This window comes from Callorhinus ursinus, unplaced genomic scaffold (genome assembly GCF_003265705.2).
Source record: "Callorhinus ursinus isolate GAN/ISIS: 27379988/994484 unplaced genomic scaffold, GSC_fseal_2.0 scaffold35, whole genome shotgun sequence".
NCBI lineage: Eukaryota > Metazoa > Chordata > Mammalia > Carnivora > Otariidae > Callorhinus > Callorhinus ursinus.
This window is the reverse complement of record NW_027397097.1, coordinates 10,491,168-10,517,524: the sequence shown is the minus strand read 5'-3', so window position 1 is coordinate 10,517,524 and position 26,357 is coordinate 10,491,168. Positions and strand designations below refer to the sequence as shown.

At 34.6% G+C, this 26,357-nt stretch overlaps 1 long non-coding RNA gene across 1 annotated transcript in view; it reads left to right on the top strand.

Annotated features, from left to right (window-relative positions):
• LOC141370452 (uncharacterized) overlaps positions 1-26,357 on the top strand; it is a 1,695,799-nt gene that overhangs the window by 280,627 nt on the left and 1,388,815 nt on the right. The window contains exon 2 of the long non-coding RNA XR_012374485.1: positions 15,134-15,216. This is a non-coding gene — a long non-coding RNA (uncharacterized lncRNA). The remainder of the gene's footprint in view (positions 1-15,133; positions 15,217-26,357) is intronic.

The window sequence follows — 26,357 nt, the reverse complement described above, 5'->3', positions numbered from 1 at the left end:
GGAAAAGAGTATATAATGGAGAAAAGTGGAAGGATTCAAAATAACATAAAGGTATCTAAGATGGAAGAAATATTGGGTGAGGCAATTTTAGAGGAGACTAATTTATAAGAAAAGGAAAAGAAGATAGTATCAAGAAAATATTTAATCTTGTCATTCCCTAGCTCAAAAAATTTAATGGTCATTGTTTAAAAAAATTAGTTTGTATCCATTGTATTCCCCCAAATTTAACCTTCAGCCTTGTGTTCCACATCACATCTCCATATCACTTCTCAAAATTTCCTAATTTTACTATGAATTTTCTCTGTGTGTATTCCATGATTTAGCTCATCTGTCATTCTTCCATTATCTCTAAACTCCTTCCCACCTCTCAAAAGTCCTCGGATTCTTCAAGAAACATATCCCAAATGTTACTTCTTGGGTAAATTATTTTTCTATCTCTTCACATTTTCCCCATAGCAATGTGTATGTCTTTCGAAGCATTGGGTTATATTTTGTTCATTTCTGCACCCTTTTTAGAACCTTATACAAAATCTTATATGAACAGAATTGGTGTTCAAGAAATGTTTGGAAACTGAGGTGAATAATATAGGGAGCCACATTTGTTGAAAATTAACAATGAAAACAAGAGGATAAGATGAAGAACCCAAGAGGAAAGATAGAATCGTCAATCCAAAGACACATTTTGAAGGAGCAAGGATAAGCTAGATGATTTAGATTTTAATATCAACAATACATATGAAAATTAAAAATGAACACAGAAACACTAAAAATGGAATCTGTTAATTCCATGGGCAGTTATTAACCTCGGTATGTGCCATGCTGTGGGTATTAAATTTAAGGTTGCTTTAACATCTTTACTTTCAATCAAAGAAAATTTGTAGAAAGACCATTTTTACACCATCTCACCTTGGCAGCTTCTGATTTCACAGTTTATTATTATATATACAGGCCTGATACAATTGAACATTGCTTTTAAAAACTGAAATACTTTGGTGTGAAAAAGGTAGCACTAAGAATTGGACTTCTGATAAGACTTTTTTTTTTTCTCATCCAAACTGAAATAAATGCTATATATCTTTTGACTTTATCTTGAGTATTTCCTACGTATAAAGTTGAGTAACTGTCACCATAGTAAATAAAATCATAACAATACCATATTGTGACTTTTTTCTCCAATAAATCCCCTTTTTCCATTCCTAACAAACACCTCTCTCCGGCTAATAATGAAAGCATTAGGTTTATGCATATGACAAGTTAAATAATTTGATAACATTTAAGAAATCCTGTTGTTAACTAAAGTTGGTATACATGCTATTGCTTAATACATAGTAAGAACACATAACAATTGTCTATCCATTTTATTTATTTTAAGATTGATTTTATTTCACTCACTATTTAAGTGGTAAAATCTGATTTTAACATACCCAAGTTCACTTGTAGCTGAGCGGGCTGTGTAAAATTAAATATGGTTTCTGTGTTCAGAGTTATGGACTTATACTCAGCAAAACCTGTGCAAGTTGACACATTCATAGATAGCCATTGATTGTAGGTCCTTGATTCACTTTATTCTTCTATGCCAAAAGCTGTATAGCAGAAATATCATTGTAAATCTAGAAGTACTTTACAGTAAATGTTTAATTCCTGCTAATTTTAGATGAAGGAGATTGCCTGCATTTACAAAGAATAACATTTTAAACTATTCTAAGCATATCTAGGAATTGTTAACATTTTGGTACTTTGAGATTCACAATGATGAGGACCATGTCTTATTTATCTTTATTTACTTATTAAAGAAATAGTTATCGAGTGTCTACTATGTTCTGGATCCAAGTGTGGGGATTGCTTCCCAAACTCCACAGGGAAGGGAAGTCCTGATCTCAAGGTGCTTACATTCTGACATTCTTCTTGGAAGGAAACATTCAATAAGGAAAGAAACATAAGTATGGACAAGATTTCAGATAGTGATGAGTATTACAAAAGATTAAAATGATATGTATGTATGATACATAGTTACTGAACATGTTGAGGTAGGCATGGAGAGAGATAATTGAGATTAATGTTTAGGAAAGTCTCTCTGAAGAGATGGCATTTTAACCAGGACCTAAATGATAAAAAAGAGTTAGCCACATCAAGACTCAGGGTTAGAGAGTTTCCATCAAGGAAACACCAACAGAGATCCTAAGTTGGGAACTCAAATGGCATCTTGGGAGGAACTAAAAGAAGGCTAATGTGGCTGGGATTTACTGTTTATGGTAGCTTTAGTCTTAGAATAATTGTGAGTTGTAACATTTAGAAGTCAACTAAATGTGTCTTTCCTCTTTTTAGCTTGTTGCTGTTAATATAATATATATTAAATTAATTTATAAGCATATATCTTACAAAGGAGACCTAACACTTTGTGTCAGGTACAAGTCTATCCTAAAAACTTTATATCCTCCATATATATTAATTCATTTTATCTGTATAATAACTCTGAGGTAAATACTGTTCCTAAAGATAAACTGAAATAATGAAGTAAATTGTATTCCATTCAGCCAACTTGTTTTGCGATAACGTTCCACCATAATTCAATATCAGATGTGTAGGAATCTGTAAAAATGACTTCCTGCTACTCTAACTCCATGCCTGTGAATTGTATTTCCCCCATCTCTGTGGTGGAGCTCTCAGCACAGCAGTTAGTAAAAGCTTTCTTCCCTGCCCTGCAACTCTATCAATTTTGCTTCTCAGTCATTGCTCTGGTCTCCTGCCGCTATCTAGATCAGATTCAAACTCTGTGCCCTTGACACCAAAGTCATAACAAAGAACACTTTTATAGTTTTCTCTTGTCTTACAGTTTGCCTTCCCTTATAACCAATACCTACTTAAAAGATTGCTCGATCTCCAAGTGGACAGAATTAGTCATTTTTTCCCCATAGCATATTTTAGGGAGCTCTGTTAAACTGATATTCCAACCTTGCAATGGGCTACATTCTAATGTTGAAATTAGAGTGTAGTTTTGTATTGAAGCTGTGGTCTGTAAACATGCAGTGCTAGCATTGCCTGGGAGCCTGTTAGAAACGCAGAAACCTAGGCCATACCCTAGGCTTACTGAATCCATATATATACTTTAACAAGATTCCCCCAGTGATCTGAATCACAGGAAAGATTGAGATGTGCCTGTCTGGAGGACCGAACAAGAATAACATTCTGGACTCAATAGCACAGACAATGGGAAATCAGGGAAAGCCTTTAATGGGGTGAAATCTGACAACATGGCACGAGATGACCATAACCCACACTTATGAAGGATACTCCTCTAAGTTCTCTATGTGTATTAATTCATTTTGTTCTGACCACAGTCCTAGAGGATATTGTATATTACCATCTTTTAATGATAACAATGAAGAAACGAGACCCTGGAGGTTAAGTGACTTCCCTGAGGTCACAGAGTAGATAGATGATAGGCCTGGATTCAGAACCAGGCAGGTTGGCTCCAAGCCCAAGTTCGTAATTATTAGCCTGCACCGCCTCTTTCTGAACTGCCCATTTCAGCTTCATTGACTGGCACCGCTCCTGGCATTTCATAGGCAGGCATTTAGTAATTGAAAATGAGTGAAGCCAGAAAATTCAGACAAATGCATACCATAGAATTCACTGCCACAGGTCATCGTAACACTATGTTTCCACTTGAGTTTGCGAAGGAGCAGCCTGAATGATAAGGAATGAGTTACCTCCTCAGTGCCTATCTTTCTGCTACTTTTATTTTGCCATCCCCATTTCTCACAACCTTCTGTTCACCCCCTGAAGCAGGCAGCCTGTACCCTCTTGAGTTGGAGTTACTGCCCATATCTTTAGCAAACACGAAAAATGAATAGAATGGATACTGGGTTCCCAGTGCTATACTAGATATTTTAGATGTGTTATGTGATTTCATACCTACTGAGGGAGACATTGTTATTTTTATTTCACGATGAGAGCAAATTTATAAAGATTACATAAAATCAGACAGGGTTAGAGAGTCATGTATTAATTCCAATTCTTTCTGATTCTAAAAGTAAAACTCTTTCAACCCTCTAATATTGATGTGTAATGCCTTTCCTTGCTCTTTGATGGAATGAATCTTGAAATCCATATTTCTGAGAGATCAGGGGGTTAGTGTTTCTTTTGGGTTTTTGGAATTTTCTTCACTTCCACCCGCTGCACTGACAGTTCCCAAACTTTAAGCATTCGGAAGAACCTGGGGGACTTGTTAAAGCACTGATTGCATGACGCATCTACAGAGTTTTTGAGTTATCAGGTCTATGGTAGAGCCCCATAATTTTCATTTCTAGCAAGTTTCAGGAGATGCCAGTGCTGTTGGCCTGGGACCACACTTAGTGAACCACTGCAGGAAATAAACCTTTCTAATTCTTTATATGTCCTTAAATATTTTTCATCCCATTCTCGCTGACATAGATTCCAAGGCGGTTTCCACAGTAGAAGCACTAAACAGCAATGGATTTGAGTCTGTTTCACACAGGCATAAAGTCGTCATAGGGTTATAGGGAGTGGCATAGAGTGCATACACAAGGGGACTGGGTTCAAAAAAAATGTTTCTTGTTATTTTTATTAAGCTTTTCTACTTGAAGAAACAAGTAGACTTAGCATTTACAAAATATATAGCTGAATACACATGCTTTTTACAGTTCTTTCAGGTTTCTATCTGTTGATATCTCCCTCCGCTGGGAAGGAGTTATATTGTGATTTGTATTTACTTTAGGGGAAAAACAGTGAAAACCTAGCTATTGTCTTTGATTGCTAATCAGCATGGCTTCTCCCTCAGAGTGTAAGGAGATGAAATGGAGTCCAGATTAGCATTGATTGAATAGGCAAGCGGCTACTAAGAAAGGAACTCATCTGCCTAGGTTTAGGGGAGCCAGATGCACACTTTCTGCCATCATCTTACCTACTAACACATCCCGTATTGTGAAAGGGGAAATATGTATGTGTGGCATCATGAACTACCTTAGAAAATGACTTCCCCAATTCCAGGTGCCAAGGAAATAATTGGTAAATTTCCCCAGAGTGTTTATTAGTTATAGAAAAGTCAGGTTTCTCTCTAAGAAAATAACACTTACCATTCTTTAACTAAATTACCATAATAATTTGTACCATGTGGATATCAACCTCCTCTGTCTGCTCTGAAAGACAGAATCATTTCATAGACTCATCCCAACAAGCCACTTTCTCTCTTGTTAGATAACAATAGTAGTACTAGAGGAGATTCTTGATGGATGGTTTTTATGTCTTATTTCATGTAATACTCATGTGCATTCTGTAAAGTGGGTATTATTATCTCCATTTTAAAAGGTGACATTTAGGATCCAAAATCTTGAATAGTTTAATGAGTTTTCACAACTAATAAATGGTTGGGCTAAGGTTTCATCTCTAATAATTCTTCTTAACCAAAGCATGTTACTTTGAAAATTAGTTCTGCTACTTCTCAGGAAATAATCCACAAAAGGAGAATTCATAAGCTGTGGACAGGGAAATTGGGAAACAGAACCAATCATCTTTAGCTCTTAGAAATTTACAGGTTAATTAGGATATAAAAGTGTTTTCTCCATCCTTAGAATTCATTTAACAAATATTATGACTATGTATCTATGTCTCTGTATAAAAAAAAACACCACCAAACACAATAGGTTAAAATAATAACAGCCATTTACTACCTCTCATGACTCAGGTTGACTGGGCTCATCTGGGAAATTCTGTTTTAGGTGGTGTTGGCTGGAGCTGCCGTCATCTGGGAGACTCAGATGGCTCAAACCTCCAAGACAGCTCATTCATGTGGCTGGCCATCAGGTGGGGCAGTTCATTAGAGCACCTCAGTTCTCCTCCATGTGACCTCCTTACATGGTTTGAGCTCTTAGGTCATGGAAGTTGGATTCCATGAGAGAGAGTATTAAAAATGGAAGCTGCATGACTTACTTCACTTAGCATAATCCCTTCCAGTTCCATCCATGTTGATGCAAATGATGTACAATACAGTGGCTAACTAAACATAATAAAAAAATAAAAATAAAAATGGAAGATGCAGATTTCTTACAAGTCCATTTAAAGTGCACTTTAAGAAGTTACAAGTTTACCTCATTCTGTCAATCACAGCAAATCATGGATCAGCCCAGATTAAAGACATGGAATGGCAACAAATTTGGGCTAACTTTAATCTACCACAGTCTGCCCTCTGGTCATAAAATATTCACATTTCTCCAGAAATGTAAAGTAACTAACACCCTTTTTCAAGGCCACCAGAAGTCATATCCCACGATAGCATGAAGTTCAAGCTTAAAGTATAAGATAATGTTGGGGCACCTGGCTGGCTCAGCTGGTAGAACATGCAACTCTTGATCTCAGGGTCCTGACTTCGAAACCCACATTGGGGGTGGAGATTACTCAATAAATAAAGTATTTAAAAAAAAAGATATCAGTGTCTATATCTTGTCCATGTGTGGATGAGGCTCCTCAGAATTGGTCTCCCAGGTGTTAGCTTATTTGTTTGTTTTCAAATGCAGAGATTTGTGGTCTCAAATGTTGTTACCTTTTCCAACAAATAAAAAATCTGTTGGGAGGTAGTGATAGAATAACCCAATAGACACTCTCATTCAAAAAGGGATAGCAAAAGCACATGCCCCAAATCTTACTGTCTCAGGGCAGGGGATATATATTAGGAACCAGTTTACCCCCATGTGTGGTTCTTTGGGGCTGTTAGTTCTTTGAGACATGCTTCATCTTCTATGAGAACAGCTCTATGTTTGTACCTGAGCAGCTTTGTTAGCTTGCTCTTTGTCCATAGAAACGTAAGCCTAAAGTCATCTTTTCATTTTGAATTTTTTCCCCTTTAAATTGAAGCTGGTTTTGCTTCCACTGGCCCACTGACCTAACAACTTAGTATACATTTTGTGAATGAATCTTGAATTAATAAGAAATAACCCACTCTTGCTTACATTTCTAGACAGGGAGGAAGAAAACTAAATCAGTTCTCATGATAGTCACTGTGTTAAGCAATTGACACATATTTTATGTGATTCTGACAATATCCATGCAAGGTGCATATCCACATATATATATAGATTAGAAAATTGAAAGTCAGAAAAGCTAATTGTTCATTTTTATGCAGCTTACAAAGTAGAAGATGCAAGATTGAAAACCAAGTATGTCTAGAACCAAACTCCCAAGCATTTTCTGCCATACTTTATTGTCTTTAATTCTAGAATTTTCTTATTTATTTATCAATTGTTTACTTTTTTTATTCATAACCTGTTTTGAAAATGAAATTGAGGTAGTTGAGCAGCTGTAGAATGGATATTTTTAGACCATGCCATTTAGGCATTTTTATCTAGCAAACTCTTCCCTAAAATTTAAATTTAAAATGATTGAATTATTTTGAATTTGATAAACACAAAAACATTCAGGAGTACAGTTATTGGGGAAAATGCTGGACACCCTGGCTACCAGGTCATAATCAGTGCCAATTTGACTATGTATTCTTAATTAGATATGTAATGTTATCTAAAAAAGTTAGCAAAGAACATCAAACATACTTTTGAATGGAATACTGAAAAAAATAAATAATTCTATGGTTTTATAATTTATTAAGGAGACATCTCAAATACCTTTTATAGGTTCCTTTAGTTGCATAATTCTTAGAGCCTTCAAGATGCTAATAGCTCTTATTGGGTGTAAGGACATAATATATAGTACTTGCAAATATATTAGATTTTGGAAATTTTTGTGGATGGTATTATAAGAAGAGTAGATCTTAAATATATATTGTTAGGAATTATGCCCTAGAAAAATCTAGATTACTGTTTATACTGAGAGTATTATTGAAGAATATAATTACTGTATTTTCATACCTTAGCCTATGTGATTCCTGAAAGTGTAAAAGCATTCACTGTATTGTATGTACTCTATGAGAATTTAGGACACCTGATTATGTGTTTTGCTTTTAGTTGTATTTAAACTTAAAAAAATTATGCTGTTTAGAAGTAATATATTTACAGGGTTCAACATTCAAAACTAGGGATGTTTATACTCTCTAGGGTAGTCATATGGCCAGAATGTGTTTTGATTGGTCTTTGCACCAATAGATTAGTTAATGTTCCCATATGGATAGTGTATACTAGTGTGTGTGTGTGTGTGTGTGTGTGTGTAAACATGTATTTTTGAGACAATACCTTAATAATAATATATTTATAGTATATATTATATATAGTGTATATATATTATTTATATATATTATAAATATATATTTAAATATAATTCTGATTAAAATAAGACAGTTATTAACTGATAGGTGTTCTATCATTTATGTCTTGTCCACTAATGCTCCTCTCAGCCCCTAAAAGTAACCACTTTTTTTCCTTGTATATCCTTCCAATGTTTCCTAAAATAGATACAAATAAATATGTGTATATATTAGTATTATCGGCCCTTTTATAAAAGGTAGCAACACATTGTATACCCCATACTATAATTTCCTTTTTTTACTTGATGATCTACTCTAGAGTTTTAGGATTCCCCACCCCCCCATAGCAGTGTAGAGATATTCTTCATTTTTTAAGATGATCCTAGTATTATATTATATGTACAAATACCCCTTGGTTTATTTTACCAGTCCTCCATTGATGGATGTTCATTTTGTGCCTAATACTTTGTTACTAAAAGCGATGCTACAGTATATAGTTTGTACATATGGCAAACATATGTGGGTATTTTTTAAGATAAATTCCAAGAGGTAGGATTGCTAGGGCAAATGTTAAAGGCATTTATAATTCTGATAGATATTCACAAATTGTATTTTATTGGTTTCATTATTTTGAACTCACATTAGCAATATATAAAGAGTCAATTTTTTTCCAGTTTCTGGGATTTATTGTCAAACTCAGATTTTTGCTAACATGATAAGTAACAAATGGTTTCTCAGTGTGACTAAGGATTTTTCTTAAAATAAATGAAGCTGAAGATCTTTTAGTAGCTTAAGTACTGTTGTGTTTCTTCTCCTTCTCAGGCTCTATTATTCATATAAGCCATTCTTGAAGAAATTACTTAAAGATAAACTCCAACCAAACAAGAGGAAAATGAGAAATCTTTAGGAAATGACAACAAAGCAAAAGACTTTATATTAATAAATATATGTTAAAATAAAAATAATATACAGTACATATATAGTTCAACAAAGATAACATTTATAATTTACATTAAAAATGAAAATATAAACACAGAAGAAAAGACAGACTGGATTAAAAAGCAAAACCCAAATAAATATTGAATCAAAGAGACAAAATTGAAACAACATAATTCAGAAAGCTTAGAAATGAGAGTGATTAGGGAAATTGTTTTTGTAATATGTACTCATATGCATATAGAATAAACATATATCAAAGATTCTATTTAAATTATTAATGAAGAGGGAACCAGTAAGATATAGTCCCTTCAATGTAGATTTCAAAAAGTACACACAGATGTAGGCAATCCAGAATATTGAAGTGGATTTTTATTTAGATGCAAAACTGGCCAGTATCTACAACACAATAATCAATCATATCTCATTGAACATGATTCATTTGCCTTTCTATGTACAAGAATCATTTGCATTGTGATCAGTTGGTTGTTGTTGTTTTTTTTTTAATTATTGAGTTGTAAAATAGCTTAAAGGCTATTTAAAGGAAAGGATTAATAACAGAGAAGAATATACTAGAGTGGACATCCAATATTTTTTTTTGCTTTTTTTCTCAGGCAAAAGGATAAAAAATTATATGGTAGGAACATGCAAACAAAAAGATAAAGAAAGCATGGGTTGAAATCTTAGTATTAGACAAGTTAGTTCTGGGCTACCTATAGAGCTTAAATTCCTTTGATCTGGGTTTGGGCAGCAAAATTAGTATTTTAACAAGTACCTTAGTGATTCTAAAGCTTCTGTGTAACATTTTTTTCTTTCTAATATGTGTCTCCTTGACAGTTCTCACAGAGATATTTTATTCAGTGTACCAACCCCCAGGCCATTCAGCTAAAAATGTTATGTCTGTGACTCAGCAGTAAGAAACTCAGCGTTCTGCCCTAGCTCCAGAGAAATCACATGATTTCTTGCCCTGATGTTAGAAAGGAAGACTAGTTGAGAGAGTTTCAAAAATAATTTTGAAGAAATTTGAGCACCAACTGTTTTATAGTATCATCAAATTCTACTTTTTCTAGTTACTGTTTTTCATTATCAAGATAACAGAGTACTCATTAAGTTTTATACAAGGAAAGCTTTAGAACAAAGATGAAAGGGAAATCTATTTGTCAATAGATTACTTCACACCTGTGTCTCTTCTCTTGTCCTGCAAGCTCCAAAGGAGGGCTGTACTTGACAATTCTTTCGGTGTTGGTGCTGGCCATTACCATATCACATACACGTTTTTGTATGTGATGTAATATCAAAATATCATTAAATTATTAATGACAAATCTATTGTTAAAATATTTTAATCATGTGATTTCTCTGGAGCTAGGACAGAAAGCTGAGTTTCTTATTGCTGAGTCACAGACATAACATTTTTAGCTGAATGGCCTGGGGGTTGGTACACTGAATAAAATATCTCTGTGAGAACTGTCAAGGAGCCACATTTTAGAAAGAAAAAAATGTTACATAGAAGCCTTAGAATCACTGAGGTACTTGTTAAAATACTAATTTTGGTGCCCAAACCCAGATCAAAGGAATTTAAGCTCTAGAGGTAGCCCAGACTTTGTACTTTTAGGAAACTTTGTTGGTGTTCTTGATTTGTACTCCAGTTTAAGAAGCATTGATATAGAAATGTTTATCCCTTCTCTGGTATACTACATTCCTGATCATGATTCCCTATTTTTTATCCATATCTATGCCATTTAATAAGTAATTTTGCAATGACCTCATAACTGTGTGTGTAGTATATGCGTCACCTCGTGGTGGTACCATTTGATTTGCTTTAGCCAATAGGATGTTAGAAATATGGCGTAGCTAAAGCACTTGTGTGCAGTTGAGTTTGCCCACAGGTGTGCCTCTGTGACATCACCAGACATGTCTGTGCCAGCCTGCTGGCCCCAGGAAGAAGACAGGACACTTGTGGACAGTCACCACAGAAAAGCTTAGGTTGCAGCAGCTGCCCCCAGGTCTCTGCAGATCTTCAAAGATAAATGATCTTTCCTTTAATACACTGAGTTTTGGAGTGATTTGTTATGCAGTATTTTGTGGACATGGTTAACAGACATATCTACTTTATGTTAAAAGAGAGAAGAAAATAATTGGTGAGTGAACACTAAGAGCTAAAACTAGAGCGTGAAGCACTGTCTCCAAAATCAGATGTTTCTGGGTTTCTAGCCTACTCTGCCATGACTTTGATATATGACAAGTTATTACATTTGTAAAGCTTAACTTAATGGAATGTTAATTTATTATAATAATAGCTACTTTGCTGGATTGTTATAAATATTAAACAAAATGATACATACAAATTGCATCTTGCATTATTTCTATCTGTTTCTTTTCTTCATAATACACTTATTTCCTGATACTGAGAGAGAGACAAAGAACTGGACTTGCCCGGTCATTTTCTGTTAATAATCTCCTAAAGAAAGAAGAAAAAATCGCCTTAGAAAAGAATTTGAGAGGCGTGTAGAATGTGATTTTTTTTTAAAAGATGGTGAGACAATGGAAGGAATGCTAATTAATTTTAACACTGGATGCATAATTGAATGAATATGAATTTTTTAACTCCTTATTTAACAAGTATTTAGTAAGAACTTGCTTCCTATCTTCCTCAAGCCTACAAAATGTGTTCACTAATCATTTCTATAAGATCAAACTTGGGCTGCTGAGCATATGATGGCCATATGTATTCACATTAATTAGAGAGTCTTAATGTTATATAATTTATTTTCCAAAATAAGTAAATCTCTAAATATATAATTAAATATAATTTGCATTTACTCAGTAGGATTTTTCATTAACATGAATTAGAAATCATGGGTGGAGGAAAGGCTTTTTCCACAACCTTCTCTGATTTATGCTTAGGAATATGTAATCACACAAAAAGGATCCTTCAGTGTCAGCAAAACCAGACAGAAGCAAAGTTCCACTACCAAATATGCATCAGTTGCCAATAATGTTATAATCACATTATTGATGCCAGAGAGATGGTGGAGAATAGTGTGAAATGATGACTTTGAAAGCAATAGAACAAGATTTGGATTCTAGTTTGGCCACTTATTGTTGTGAAATTATAGGCTTTGGTTTTCCAATTGATAAAATTTGCATACTTATAATTATAGCACACAGTTGGAGATTTGAGAAAATAAGACTTAGCACTTATAAATGATCCATAAATTAATGTTATTTTAGGGACACTGACTTCCAAGACAATTTTTATTTTTATTGAACTATGGTTGACACGCAATGCTACATTAGTTTCGGGTGTACAACATAGTGATTTGACAACTCTATGCATGACGTTGTGCTCACCTCAGTGAAGCCACCGTCTGTCACCATACAACACTATTACAATACCATTGACTGTATACCTTCTGCTGTATCTTTCATCTCCATGATTTTTCATTCCATAACTGGAAGCCTGTACTTCCCACTACCCTTCACATATTTTCCTCATCCCCTACTATCCTCTCCTCTGGCAACCACCTGTATGTTCTCTGTATATATGGGTCTTTTTGTTTGTTTTTTGTTTTGATTTTTTGTTTGTTCATTTTTTAAAAGTTTCAACATACAAGTGAAATTATATGGTATTTGTCTTTTTCACTTGTATTTATTATCTTTACTGTCCTCCACAAGTCTCTTATCTTCTTATTTTCACTGTCCTTCCAAGTCTTTTATCTTCTTCCTGGGACCAGCAGGCTAGTACAGGCATGTCTGGTGATGGCGCAGAGGCACACCTGTGGGCAATCTCAACTGCACAAGTGCTTTAGCTATGCCATATTTCTAAAATCCTATTGGCTAAAGGAAATAAGTATTTGACTTATTTCACTTAGGATAATGCCCTGGAGGCCCATCCATGTTGCTGCAAATGGCAAGATCTCATTCTTTTTTATGACTGAGTGATGTTTCATTGTATATACTACATCTTCTTTATCCATTCATCTATTGATGGACACTTAGATTGCTTCCATATCTGAGCTATTGTAAATAATGCTGCAGTAAACATAGGGGTGCATGTATCTTTTCAAATTAGTGTTTTCATTTTCTCTGGGTAAATACCCAGGAGTGGAATTACTAGATCATATGATATTTCTATTTTTAATTTTTTGAGGAACCTGCATACTGATTTCCATGGTAGCTGCACAAACTTACATTCCCATCAACAATGAATGAGGGTTCCTTTTTCTCTACATCTTCACCAATACTTTTTATTTCTTGTGTTTTTGATACTAGCTATTCTGACAAGAGTGAGGTGTATATCTCATTGTGGTTTTAATTTGCATTTCCCTGATCATGAGTGATGTGGAGCATCTTTTCATGTGTCTGTATGTCTTCTTTAGAAAATGTCTATTCAGGTTATCTGCCCATTCTTAATCAGATTATTTGTTATTTTGGTGTTGGTTTGTATAAGCTCTCTATACATTTTAGATATTAACCTCTTATCAGATATGTAATTTACAAATTATCTTGTCCTATTCAGTAGGTTGCCTTTTCATTTCGATAAACCCTTAGCCAGATCATCAAGACAAATTTTAAAGTGCAAAGGGTCAAGACTATTCCATCTTTAGAAAAGTGTGACATAGAATATATAAGTCAAACAGAAAATAAATCTGATGATAAATCATGGTGTTTTGCTATGTATCTGTTCTTTGAAGTATAGATACATGGTTGTAAGTTTGTTCAAGAGCTGTAAAATCATTTGGTTTGGTTCATGGCTAAGTTTCATTACATACAAGTTAAAAAACTTTGAATAGCATTATTAAAAACTGTGGGCATGGGGTGCTTGGGTGGCTCAGGCAATTAAGCATCTGCCTTTGGCTCAGGTTATGATCCTGGGGTCCTGGGATTGAGCCCTATGTTCAGCCCCACATCCAGACCTGAATGTTGGGTTCCCTGTTCCGTGGGGGGCCTGCTTCTCCCTCTCCCTCTGCCCCTCCCCCCTACTTGTGTTCTCTCTCTCAGTATCTCTCTCTCTCAAACAAATAAATGAAATATTTAAAAATAAACTTATTTTTTATTTGTAAAGTAGGATAAGGGTTATTATGAGTATTTTGTCATTATAAAGTTTCATAATATGAGTAAATCACTTAGCACTCCCTTGTATATAGGAAGAATTTAATAATCATCTTGTTAGTTTTATTATCATTAATATTACTATTAGTAGTAGTAGTATTTTAGTCCAGTTTCTAATACTAGCTCTTTAGCTTAATGAGAACTCATTTAACTTTTCTAATCCTACCAAAAACTTGCTATTATGATAATCAAGAATGATACCATGTGCAGAGGTCTCTGGATTGTGCCTGGAAGACAATGAGTGCTATCTTATTTCTTTGGTCACACTTTATTATCTCCAAAAGGTGTTTATGTTTAGGTGTTTTGAAATTGGAAATATCAAAATGAACTGAGCATTCCAAGGAGACACATTAGAATAAGTGAGATAGGTTTCCAAAATTAAATAGGTATGGAACAAATGAAGGTGAGTAAATTCCAGAGTGGGAACAAGCATCAAGTGAAGAACTTGAAAGGAGCAGAAAACACTCACACACACACAACATGTGTTAGGGGTAAAAGGATATAATGTTGAATTGGAAATATGTAGGACTGGCTGAGAAGGTGGCAGAGTGAATACACACAGATCTACTGCCAGTGAGGGGAGATAATGATGGGAAGTGACAGTGTGTGTGGAGATGGTGAAGAAGAGTGTCTTAGAATTAGGAATTCAAGGGATATACCTTCAGAGAAAAACAAACTGAATTGTACTTTTGTGTTATGTTGAGAAAACAGTTAGTTAAAAATTTTAATTTTGCCATTACTCTTGAGATTTTGTAGCTACAGCCAAAAAAATTTAGGTATCACAAGGGCAAGATGGGTTGTAATGACTTGGTAGTCAGTGTTTAAACATAATTCCCCCAATATGTCTGATTTTTGTATTGTTTCTAATTGTTAGGAGTTTGAGCATCGCTTGAATATTGCACTCGGCCAGGAGACAAAAACTGTCTGCGGTTCCTGGTTCTGCCAGTCTCTATCTAGGTATGTGACTTTAGACAAATTGTTGAAGTTTTCTAAGTCTTGGCTTCTTCATGTGTTATATTTAGAAGTTTTCAGAAAAATACATCTTTTGACCTCCCAGGACTATATGACATGTCTGATACCTAAAATTTCCCAAGCATGTCATATTGGATGAGCCATTGACCTCTCCAAGTCTCATCTTAAATGACCGGAAAAGTTGCAAAAATGTTACCTGCTTTGAATTATGAGTTATTGAATGATGAAGCTGAACTGAGCTAGTAGATACGAAAGTGCTCTGAAAATGGCAATTGCTATATAAATATAAATCATGATTATTATAAATTAACATGGATTTACTGGCTATGGCTCTGCATAGTAAATGAAAGGAGTGGAGTTGTTAATTGAGAAGAATCAGGAGTAGCAACCTTTCTCACAGAAGATAATCTAGAATTTATGTTGTCTAATGCTGTAGTTAATTGATTGGGGTTGGATCTGGTGAGTAATTAAGTTTAGCAACAGTGTGCCAATACAATTTTCTATCTCCTGTCACATTAAATCACTTACAATGAACTCGGATTCAGGGAGACTATAAACTACTGTCTGACCTAGAGCTATTTGAAGAACACATACATTGAAATTGTTGGGAATGGTTAAGAGATGCAGATTTTGAGGTCTGGCAAAAAAAAGAAAAAAGAAAAGAAAAGAAAAAAGGAAGATGGGAACACAGTTCTTGAAGCCATGTGTCCGATTCAAAGTTAATGACCTTTCTTTAGTCATTGTAGAAGGAGCTTATTCACCATTTCCCACATGCAAAATGCAAAAGACAGCTCTCTCTCCCCCTTCCTTCCCCTCTCTCTCTGTTCCCCGCTGTCACAGTTCTATCAGTCTTCATAGTTGTAATTATTAGTGAACTTATTTTTCTGATTCTCATCAGAATTGATGTTGATAAAAATGAGTACAATACTGTGAAAAAAATTTCAGGTATGCAAAGAGAGACTGGGTTTAATTCTCCCTTCATCATTAACTGGGTAATATTTCTGAGCCTCCATTTCCTTCTCTGTAAGCTGCAGCACTAACTCTTCCCTTAAAAATGTCTAGGCATGGAAATCAGCTGACACAGGGTCTAATTCTTTGCATCAGTTCAATGAATTTTTTTTCTATTTTTTTCCCTTCTTCAAGGCCTGGACCATACTTTTTCACTAAATGGTATATGTTCAATGAAACATTCCCTGTGTTTGGCTCTGCTCGTTATAGCATGTTGCCACTCTAATGATTTATTTTGCCTTTTCACCTGTCCACAGGGCCCTTCTACCATCCACTTAGGACATTTCCTATGACCTTTTAAATATAAAACTTGCTTAACAAATGAATTGGCTTAGGGTGCTTACTTCAGAAGTCATACGATAATTTTGGTTCAATAATGAGAAAATTAGCATAGCTCTTGAAGAACAATAGATCTGTTTATGAAGTAATCCAAAGTTTTAATGAAATGAGGGAGATACTAAGTCACTTTTATAATGAAATAAATGCCAGCTAAAATAATAATGAGACACCTTTAACTCTTTATGACACACTGGCAAATATTAACATATTTGAGAAAAGGCAATGGTGACAAGGTTGTGGGTAAATAAACACTCAAAATCATTTTTGGCAGGATTGTGACTTGGTTCATCACCTTTAGAGCAGGGGGATGAATATGACAATCTGATTGGAGAGGGGCCCAGGGCTCATGTGTTGAAGCTGTGCTTGCCTGACAAACATGATATTTTTACTTAGATTATATGTTTATGTGAGGACAGAGGGGCACTGGAGAAAAAGGATGTAGCTAGTAACCGTTTAAACAGCACACTTAAAAAAAATAAACTGAGACTCTATGTTTATTTTGTGTATATTGGGGGAGGGATTATGGGTAACATTTTGAATTTTGGAATGGAATTACAGTATAGTCATGTTTTAAAACTGTCACTGATTTGAGAACAAGTTATCAGTTTCTCTCAAAATTTTAAAAGCACAGACCTTTTAACCCAGCAGCTTCACTCTGGGAATTCTGCTCTACAGATGTGCACACAACAATGTCCCCAAAGTGCATGAAAAAGATACATGTGGCAACTTTATTCATAACAGTGAAAAATCAGAAACTATCTAAATGCCTGATAATTGGGTCTGACTAAACAACATAATTATGGGCCACTTGAGAGCTCTCATACAGTGAAAGTGGATCCATATATACTGGAAACATTTCTAAAATAAAGCAAACATACATAACCACCCACAAACCAAAAGCAAAAATAAGGTCCAGAACAGAATACAGAGTGCCTCTTAATTTTGTAATATCATATGTAGATAGACACATAGATGCATATATACATATATATTTGTATATTCAAAAATTTATTGTCTACTATGTGCTACAAAGGAGAAAAGGATGGGAACAGCAAATATTTTGAAGGATACTAGAATTTATTAATAGAAGATCGGGGCAAAGGATCCAAAGTGGAAGGGACTTACTTTTCACTATATATCATTTGAAATTTATTTTTTATCATATATATTTTACAAGATCATCTAATAAACACTTTTAAAATATTCAGTTTAGAGACAAATGTGTTAAGAAAATGAAAGTAAGATTCAACGTATAGAAATGTTTTGGTTTCTAGCAGCAATACTCATCCTACTATTGACCAATTTATTACAAACATGTATTGAAATTATATTGTGCACAATCCCAGTATTGGGCTAAATCCCATTAAAAAATATTAACAGGACACATCTCCTTATAATTCACTAAGTTTCAAATAACTGGTCTACAAAGACAGATTTAAAGTCAGTGAAGCTTAGGAAACAAGTATGGGTTTAATGAAGTTAAAATTAGTTAAGTAATTATTAAATATTCTTATTGATTGATCAAGCCATTCTATAGATATATTTTATGCTCAGTCTCTCTTGTTTCTATATTAATATATCAGTTCTCTCTTTGTGTACTGTGAGAATTATGGAAGCCTGGTGGCTTACAAGTAATAAAAATACAGATAGAAAATATAGTTATCTAATTAAATCTGAAATTCGGTTGCCCTTGAAGGAGGAGCAACATGCTCATAGATGTTTACCTATTCCCATTTCAATTGAGAGTTGCTTTCAGTCAAATAGATTTATTTCACCAGGAAATGCCCATGGTTGCTTAGTTATACCCTGGTTTTTTCCCAGCAATTATTTTTCTAGGGCAGCTGTTGTTTTCATATAAACTGACTATAAATAGGAAATATGTTATACAGACATTTAAATGCAGATAATTAAGAAAGATTAAATTTTTTAGCATAGATCTATATTTATAAATGCACATATACATAGAAATGACTTGTGCATAATCATTTTTAAAGCATTAACATGAACTAAATTAAGAGGATAAAAAATAAGGAATTAAAGATGAAATGTTTACATGGCAAATACATGACACATTTATTGATATATGGTTTTCTACTCTGTGTGTGTATGTTTAAAAGTTTAGTTCTACATTGGGTCAAAAAAAAAGGGTCTGAGGAATTCAGAATCACAAATCATCCCCCACACTTGACTAGATATCCTGCCTCTGATTTATTATAGCATCCTGGGTGACTCTGAGAAATTAAATAACCTTTCCAAGGTTACACTTAGAAGTATGTAAAATTAGGAGTTCTATGGAGTAATGTATCAATTGAAAATATGGAAGAATTTTATAAAATCAAGAATATTAATTTATGGGATGGTCCACATGTAAGAGTTAGCTCTGTATCGCTTAAAATGTTTTTAAAATTACAATAATCTCTTGTCAGAAATGGTGAAGATATTTTCTTGTAGAGGAGTGAGAACGAGGAGGAAGTGGTTGTTCTAGAGTACACTAAATACTTTCCAAATGAAATTGAGCATAAATCTAAGGCACTCACATAGAATTGCTTAGTAGACAAGATAATGAGGCAATATTCTAATCATATAATTAGGAGTTAATGCCTGGGGTCCAGTCCCAATTTCTGATTCAATAGCTCTGAAGTTGGGCTGAAGCACTGGTATTTCTAAGTCCCCAGGTGATGCTGAAGCCAGCTACAGGTGCAAACCACTGGTCTCAGGGAATAGCATGGCAAAGTTTAGAGTGAATGCGTTGCATAATTTGAGTAAGTTAACCATTTTTCTTTATATATCTATTATTCCATTCTTTTACATCGATGGTCACAAATGTTTTCTATTTGTATGTATGTATGTATTCATGTATGTATATGTACACACACACATTCACATATACACCCATTTCCCAGGAGGTTTTTAACTTTGTAAATCTCATCACAGTCCCCTTGGGTATTTGTATTCACTCCTATTACTTAAATTATCATCTGTAACTTAATAACTTTCAAATACCGTTTTTCGACCCAGAGGTCTCTCATTCAACATAAGCATATTAAGTGTCTTCTATGTGTAAGACACTGTGTCAAGGGCCTCCTAAGTCCTGATGCTTAAGGAAAATATAGTGGTCATATATATTAATCATGGTTCACACTGCTTTACCCTTGGCCACTACTTAAGAGATCAGTGCCTCTGGTCATCTGTCTTTTATTATAAGCTCACCTTTATACTTCTTTCTAATTCCCATACCCTTATCTAACTTTCTTCCCCTCCCATAAATAATGGACCCTTGTCCATTGTATTTTTTTTTTTTGTATCCCTTTTTTGGGCTATATGGGCATCAGTTCCTAAACTATCACAATCCTCTCCATCTTCAAACTTTTCACTGAGTATTCCCCATGCCTCATATGTCAGCATAAACTTTTTTTTCCTTCTGTGAATCTGACTTATCCTATTCTTTCAAAAGAATCCTTCTTATTTTCACATATCTTATGTACTTTGTATTCAGAAGTGAGTTCAGTATCCTCCATACCTTCCACTGGTATCCAAAGAACCACCCCTTCATAGGTCTATAAAAAGTCTGGCTTCAGAGTGTCTGGGTGGCTCAGTCAGTTAAGCGTCTGCCTTCAGCTCAGGTCATGATCTTGGGGTCCTGGTATCAAGTCTCATGTGGGGCTCCATGCTCAGTAGGGAATCTGCTTCTCCTCTTTCTCTGCCCCTCCTCCCTGCTCATGTGCGCTCTCTCTCTCTCTTTCTCTTTTGCTCTCTGAAATAAATAAATAAAATCTTTAAAAAAAAGAAGTCTGGCTTCATTGAGACTCTGGCTACACTACCATCTATCACATCCTTGTTATTAACTCCTGGGCCATGCCCATTATTCACTGAGGAAATCAGGACCTTGGCTGCTCCTATGCATACTAAGGCCTACCATTATTTTGTGTCTTCATTGTCCTTGTGCATGATCTGTGTCATATTCTGATCCTGATCATTGACATTTGCCAGCCTAATTTATAATTTCTTATGGACTTCTCTATAATCTGATGAGGGTAGGGACCCTCTTGAAATTTTTATCTCACAACCACTGAGAAGATACTGGTCAGTGGTATTTCACATTTGCTAAATAAATGGTTAAATGAATGAGTAAATAGCACCCTGATGGTTTAGCAGAATTACAGAATAAAACATGTTTTGTGTGTTTGTTTATAAGAAGGGAAAATTCAAAATGTGTAAAAAGAGAAAAGAGTCACTGAAGAGAGAGGAAGATTTTACACTTCCTTCCAATGTACCTCCGTGGGAAGGGAGTCTTTGTTCTGTTATTTTTTCCTGTATTCTTATTATCATCACCATCTATATCAACCTTGCTTATTTGGAGGTCCTGATACCCCACTGACCATGCTACTGGCTTCTTCCCGGAAATATCTCCTCCTCTGCATCTTCCTCTCCCCAAAAAAGGGAAATGAAACTAAGCAAAATATTCTCAACAAAGGAATTTATAGATCCATTACTTATCTAGTTATACAGAAAATGATCCACACCATAATGGTATAAAGCAATAACAGTATTTGATAACTATTATAGTTTTCATAAAGCAGGGCTTTTATGAGCAACTTAACTAAATGGTTCTGGCCTATAGTCTTTAAAGAAGTTAAAGTCAACATGTAGTCCAGGGTTGTAGTCCTTTGAAGGTTTGACTGGGGCTCGAGGATCCACTCCCAAGGTAACTCACTCACATAATCAGCAAGTTGGCTCTGGCTGTTAGCAAGTTGGCTGTACTCTTCCATGTGCATCTTTCCACAGGGACTACTGAGTGTCCTTATGACCTGGTGGCCAGCTTCCTCCAGAACAAATATTCCAACAGATCAAAGCAGAAGCTACAATGTCTTTTATAACCTAACTTATAATAGTCTCAGGTGTACACTGTATTGATTCCACAACTCTATACATTACGTAGTGCTCACCACAAGTGTTGCTGCCATCATTCACCACAAACCTAATTATAATACCACTGATTATATTTCCTATGCTGTACCTTTCATCCCCATGACTTATTCATTCTGTAACTAGAAGCCTATATCTTCCACTCCCCTTCACTCATTTTCCCCATTCCCCCCTGGCAACCATCAGTTTGTTCTCTGTGTTTATAGGTATCATTCTGCTTTTTGTTTGTTTTTTTCATTTGTTTTATTGTTTAGATTCCACATATAAGTGAAGTGTGATGGTATTTGACTTATGTCATTTAGCTTAATACCTTCTAGGTCCATCTATGTTGTTGCAAATGGCATGATCTTATCCTTTTTATGGCTGAGTAATATTCTATTATAGATGTATATATACACACACACATTTATATATGTGCACACATATATACATATATATACACATTTCACATCTTTTTTATCCATTCATCTATCCATGGACACTTGGGCTGCTTCCATATCTTGGCTATTGCAAATAATGCTGCAATAATGCATTTATCTTTTTGAATTAGTGGGTTTTTTTTGGGGGGGGGGGAATACCCAGTAGTGGAATTATTGGGTCATGTGGTATTTTGCTTTTTATTTTAAGGAAAACAGTTGAAGAAAATCCTCGCTTTGTCTAGTTATCTATGTAAAGTTATAATTATATCAAGTGAAGCTCTTCAGATCCATATAGTAAGTATTTACTGGGTTCTTCTACAGCTGGTATAAGACTGTTCAGAAAGGAGGTCTCACTTTAATTACAAAGTCATACACTCTCTCACCTCTGTCTACTTCAACTTCCGGCCATGCTTCCCTTCGCTGACTACACTCTTATATCCTGGCCTTTATTTAATTCCTCCAGCACACTAAACTTTCTCTAGCAGTCAAGTCTTGCATGTTATAGTCTATCTTTTCAAAATACTTTTTTTCAATTCACTCTTATTATTTCTCAGCTTAAATGGTCCTCAGTGAAGCCTTATTTGGTTATGTGACATAAGGCTGGGCACCTACATCATGCTCTCAAGTTCTCTTGATGGTTTTATTTATGACATCACAATTTATCATATATTTCATGTATATAGATACATGTGCATGTATATATAATGTCTGTGACATATGCAAACAAATATTTCTATTATTTTGTCTTTTTCATGCTGTGTTCTTTATGAGAACAAGGGCCATGGATTTTTTTCCTAATAAATTCAAAACCCAGTACATTTCCTAGCCTATATATCCATTCAGTGTACATATGTAAATGAATGCTAAGAATTAATACATTGATAGGTAAGAATAGAACCTGGAGAAATAGTGTGTTTGGTATAAAGTGAGCGCTATTATAAAAAACTCTTTATATATGCAGTTATTTAACTCTCATTAGAACACTCTTAGATAGAAATTATTATTATCTCTAATTTTAGATGAAAAAACTATCATGAAGACAAGTTAAATAATTTGTCCAATATCTTACTGCTAATATTTGGCCAAGCCAGACAATCTTTAGAGAGTTGTATTCTTTATCACTGGGATAAGGCATGTACATTATTGATCTAATATGTAATAACACATAAGTAATGGGCTGGAACATATAAACATATAGCAATAATTAATACTTTATAAAGCATATTTTGGTAAGTTATAAAACTTCTCTTCATATATTTATTTAAAAATGTGCCTGGCTTTAGACAAAGTGCTGTGGAGGCAACAAGACATTGGCTTATGAGGGAGAAAGATAAAACATGAATAATTTTAGTATAATAGGTGCTCAAATAGCACCCATTAAAAAGCAAGCATAGAATATTATTGTGGGAACATAAACTTTGTAAAACAGAGTAGGCTCCCTAGAAGAGTTAATACCTAATGTGGTTCCTAAGGAATAAAAATAGGTGTTCACTGAATAAACATTTTGAGGAAAACGTCCCAGGCAGGGCATAAGCAGAAACACCAATATAAAGAAATACATGTTGTGTCCAGGCAGTGACCAGTGACTGCATGTTTTGGGGGCATAAAGTAAAAAGCCAAGAACCTTAAGAGATAAAGCCAGCAGAGCCAGGATCTCAAAGTTCGTAGGACAAAATGGTATGTGATAAAATATATGATCGCCTTTTGGATAGGATGTATTTGAATTATGTTTTGAATAACTGTTCTTTAGGGTAGAGTTCTACAACTAGATGTTGTTCCAGTTAATTAAAACACTAGGAGCAAAAGTAGAAATTGTATGTATATTTTGAGGAACAGTGAGATGGTGTTATTGTGACACCAGCAGATCATTTCATTCATATTTACTCGGAAGAACTCAAATTGTAAGAACGAGGTTAGCATAAGAATGCTAAGATTGAGAATTAATAGACAAACTGAAAGAGAAGCCCAGTCCCCAGCCCCCTAACTTCAGTAAGTTACCTAGCCCTGCTGAACCTCTATTCAATCTATGTATTCCACATGGTGAAAGGAACAGTGACATTGATAATAGGAATGATAGATATTGCATGCCTAATGCCAGACAAATGCCTGATACTTCCCATCGGGGAGGTAAAAAGTAGTATTTTTGTAGTTGTTGATGTTGCTATCATTGTAGAGATGTGGAATATGACAACACAGGGGAGCTAGGGTGGGAAGAGGAATTTAGTTAGTCTTTTTAAATTTTTTTGTAGTTGGTCTTAAAATGCCTTTGTCATTATGAATATTATGTTGATGAAAGCAGGGCTAATTTTAGATCCTACCAGCTGGTAACTGAGGAACTCCTCCATTGATCTGGATTATGGCATGGACACACAAAGTAATTTCTTATATTAATGTTTTGATCATGAAGACAGATCATCCCTGATGAAGCCTAGAGGAGGCAGAGACATAGGAGCCTCAGCATATTGCTTTGTAACTAAAATTATGACAGGGAGAAATGTCACTGTCCATCAATTGAAAGTCTTCTTTTTCCATTTACTGCAGTGATTTAAAAGGTTAGTGAGATGCTGAGATTGCAGGCTTTTGTGAAACAAACAAGGTCTTGATTTGTATTAAGAAAGATCATGTGGTATTCTTCACAAGTCCAAGGACGTGGCCCAGTGTCCCCATAAAATTCAATTTAGCTAATCACATATTTTTTTAACTTTAAATATCTCTTCTGTAAATATCAGTGCAAAAGGTGTGTAGCCAGCACCCTGGAGGACAATCCAAAGTAGAGTCAACATTCTATATTTCACAGTCACCTAAATAATGGAATTCTCTTGACCATAATCTCAGTGAAATGTCCAGTTAGCGTTCAGGTATTCAGAAACATAACCTGAGGTATGAGAGACTTGGTATATTTTAGCAGAATAACTCTAAAATTCTCCTATCTGTGAATGTCAGCGTTGACAGTATCTTTTTTTTTTCTTCCCACCACTTAAAGCTATTTTATTTTTATTATAAATATGGAATATTCTCTTTTCCTTAAACACACCAAAAAGAATGACATTCAGTGATTTCTTGTTTTGTTTTGTTTTATTTTTATTGTTGTTCCTTTATCAGAACATTGTCTTCATAAGAGTTGCTTACACATTTGAGATAATAGTTCACTAATTTCTTCAAAAGCTAATTTTCTCATTTATTATAATTTCCCAAGGAGAATAATAACTTGAAACTAGATTAATTCCTTTAAATTATTAAAGCTTTCAACTTCTCCTTAGTGAATATCAAATGATCCAAATATTGTGAAGAGGTGTTGATAATATGACTGGGTATTTTTCTATAGACAAAGGTACAATAGTACTGTCAAGAAACCAATTAGAATGGTAAAAATATATTTAAAGTACATGATGAAACATGATAAGCATTTAAACATAAAACATGATAGCCTTAGCTTTAAACAAAATCTGTATTTTAAAGTTATTTTAAAAATAGCTCTAAAAACTTTGTTAGCATTGATGTGCGAGTAGTCATTTGTCACTAGAAAAGTGAACATATTATATAAAAACCAATTTGTGAACAGATTTTCAGATCCAACTGAAGCTTACCACTTGGACAAATGTGGTTCTATGATTCTCTGTCTTGTTTTGTCTTTGGTTTGCTAAAGAATGTGGGGTTTATCTAATCTGACTCTCCCTTTCTTTGATTAATAATATTGAAAGCCAATGATATGCCTAACAGTGATAGGCAAAATTCCTGCCAGATTCCATCCCAATGATTGGAGATCTCCCTGCAAAATACAATGGTTTTATTTAAAGAAAATATGATAATAAGGACACAGCTTAGAGCTGCATACAGTATATGGGTCACATTTACATATTATTTAATTCTCACAAAAACAATGTAAGCTTGCCTTCACTGGGTTTTCTTTTGTCTTTATAATGATATTTCCCCCATGACTATATTAAAGTTCCTATGTGAGAAAAAGGGGGGATGAAGAGGCAAAGTAAGTCTTTCAAGATAACACAACTTGGTTGGCTCGAACTCAAATGTTCTGAGTCCAAATCCTGTAAAATTCCCCATCTTCTATTAGAACCTCTATCTAGTTCTGAGGTTATTTGCATTTTATTTTTATTTTTTTATTTTTATTTTTTTAAACTCAAGGTGATATTTATTTATTTATTTATTTATTATTTTATTATGTTAATCACCATACATTACATCATTAGTTTTTGATGTAGTGTTCCATAATTCACTGTTTTGAGTATAACACCCAATGCTCCATTCAGTATGTGCCCTCTTTAATACCATCACAAGGCTAAACCATCCCCCCCACCCTCTCCCCTCTAGAACCCTCAGTTTGTTTATCAGAGTCCATAGTCTCTCGTGGTTCATCTCCCCCTCCGAAATCCCCCCCTTCATTTTTCCCTTCCTACTATCTTCTTCTTCTTTTTT